Here is a 2,830-nt window from a genome sequence, read left to right on the forward strand (position 1 = left end):
GGTCGGGTTGAACTGCAGCCCCCATCCCGCCCCCTGAGGCCGCGTGGGTCGGTTGAGGACCTGGTGGGGCCTCAAGACGTGCCCTCGGGTGGACCTGAGGGCCAGGGCCTTTGGCGTCCTGCATACTGTCCTTCTCTGCCCCGTCCCCTCTGGCTCCCCAACCTCTCCTCTCAGCCTTCATCCCCCCCCCCTCTCCCCTGCCCCCTGGATGCTCCGGGCTGGGCCTGGGCCCGTTCCATCCTTGTCTCTCACGCCCTGGGCTGACCCAGAAGTCTGACCCCCAGTCAGAGACACTCAGATCCCCCCCACCCCACAGCTGCTCTCCCTGCCGCTCCCTCATCCACGCCTGGCCGCCTGGGTCGCCCACCCTCAGCCCTGCCCGCTCTCCGTCCCGCGTGACTCCCGGGCCAGCACACTCCCCGCTTTCTGCCCCTGCTCTGCCCTCCGTCCTGCGAGTGGCGAGGTCAGCCCGTGCCCTCTGCTCAGAGGCCACAGTGGTGCCCACCTCTCTGGGAGGACAAGTCCCCAAGGTGCCCGCCCCCACTCCCCACCGTCAGCCTGGCTTCCGCCTCTGCCCTTCACATCTGAGCGCGCTCCCTGCTGGGGACGGCCTGCGGTGTCCCCACATGTCCCTGTTGACATCTAATCCCAAGTGTGATGGTGCCTGGAGGTGGGCTCTTAGGTCATTAGGTCAAGAGCTGTCATGAATGGGACAGCCCGGCCGGTGGGGCTCAGGGGTTGAGTGTCTGAGTGTTAACCTATGAGCCAGGAGGTCACAGTTCGATTCCCAGTCAGGGCACAGGCCCGGGTTGCAGGCTCGACCCCCAGTGGGGGGAGGTGGGGTCCAGGAGGCAGCTGATCAACGATTCTCTCTCATCATTGATGTTTCTCTCTCTCTTTCCCTCTCCCTTCTCCTCTGAAGTCAATGAAAATATATTAAAAAGAAAAAAGAAAGTTGATTTTGGAAGGGCACTGCTGTGGGAGCGGCTCCTGGTGGCTGAGTGATGTGGGCGGCGGGAGGGGCAGCGAATAAACAAAGCTCGATCAGGTGCGTGTGATTGAGTGGATTCAAAACCCGCGAGAACGTTGTAACCATCTTGGCCACGCCCTTACTGTGCCTGGTGGGATCTGCTATAAAATGAAGACTCGGCTTGCAGGCTGGGGAGCTGTCTCTCTAATCAGAGGGCAGCGTCCCACCCGGCCCAGCGTTCTTCTCTTGTCTGTCTTCTCCATCCTTCACCGCCCCTCAGGCTCACCCCACGTGGCTGCCCCTCTCCCTGGACGGGGTCTCAGGAGCTGGCCCCGCCCACAGTGCTGGGCGGGAGGCCTCCAGGGCCGCCCATTGCTGGCCTGTCCATCGAGGGTCAGGGCAGCTTGCAGTCAGGCTGCTCTCTGAGCCTCGGTTTTCTCATCCTTGGAATGGGGACCCCGCCCAGCAGGTGAGTTAGGTACCGAAGGGAAGCTGGCCAGGGTGCCCGGCCACGTGAAACAGAAGCCAACACACGAGTGCAAAGGAGACTTTATTACCGGCTCGGGCTGCCCACCGCCAGCCGTCACGGCCGCTGGGTCAGGCCACTGCCTTCTCCCTCCACCCTGGGCTCCGTCCCCAGACCTTAGACAGCGAGTGGACACCCCTGGGCTCGGCACACGGCCTCAGGGATGGCCTGCCCGGATGCCAGGACCCGCGTTCCGGAGGAGGGATGGCGACCCGCCCACCTCTGGTCAAGGGTCAGCCCTGCTTGAACCTCGTTGGCCAGGGGCAGAACCTGGGGCCGTGGGGCCCGCACCGCAGATGGAGACGGATCCATGCAGGTGTCACTCTGCACCCGGCACCCCAGTAACGGGCCGTGCGTGGCAGGCGCTCCGTTATGGGGGCTCCCAGCATCGTTGTTGGGGGCGGGGCTGCAAAGGGATGGCTGCAGGGCCCCGGGGGAGGAAGGTGGGTGGGGCCCAGTGGAGGTTAGGGCCCGGGGTGTGGGGAAGGGGCATGCCCTGGGCCCTGTGGAGGACCATGGAGGGGGCCAGGCCCGTCGGTCGGGGCTTCTCCCTGTCTGCCCGGGCCCCTCAGCAACACCCTCAGGCCCTCGGACGGGAGAGCTACTCCTCGGCTGAGGGGCGTCCTCCTGCCTGCGGGGCCTACAAGGCCGTGCTGAGCTCCTGGGGAGACGCAGGGTGGCTGTCCAGCGCCGCGTGTGTGATGACCAGGCCTGGCTTTGCTGTCCTCACAGCCTGCAGCTCCTCCAGTGATTGCTCGCTCAGCTCCACGGAGCTCAGGCTGCAGGTGCACAGGACAAGGGGGAGGTGGGTGGGAGGGAAGCAGGGACCAGGGCAGGGAGCAGCAGTGACAGGGAGGGAGGGGGGCAGTGACGGGCGCCAGAGGTACACAGCCACAGAAGACGGCCCATCAGGGTTGCCAGAGGCTGGGGGAGGGGGCGGGAGCTGGGAGCCAAGCCCAGGAGAGTGGGAGGGTGTTGGGAGCATTGACCCAGACTGTGCCATGGGCACCGCACCAGACGGACATTTGGTCTGGCAGAGAGGTCGAGGCCAAGGGCTGGGGCCAGGGCTTGGAGGGGTGTCTCCAGGGGCTGTGCTCACTCAGGGTCTAGGGCAGTGGTTCTCAACCTTGGCTGCACGTTAGAATCACCTGGGAATCTTTTTAAAATCCTGATTTCTGGGCCTCATCCTCCAGAAATTCTGTGTCTTTGTTACTCATGTTGTGGCCCCAACCCATCACAAAGAAACAGAATTTCCGGAGGATGAGGCCCAGAAATCAGGATTTTAAAAAGATTCCCAGGTGATTCTAACGTGCAGCCAAGGTTGAGAACCACTG

The sequence above is a fragment of the Myotis brandtii genome, unplaced genomic scaffold, assembly GCF_000412655.1.
Source record: "Myotis brandtii unplaced genomic scaffold, ASM41265v1 scaffold3290, whole genome shotgun sequence".
NCBI classification, from domain to species: domain Eukaryota; kingdom Metazoa; phylum Chordata; class Mammalia; order Chiroptera; family Vespertilionidae; genus Myotis; species Myotis brandtii.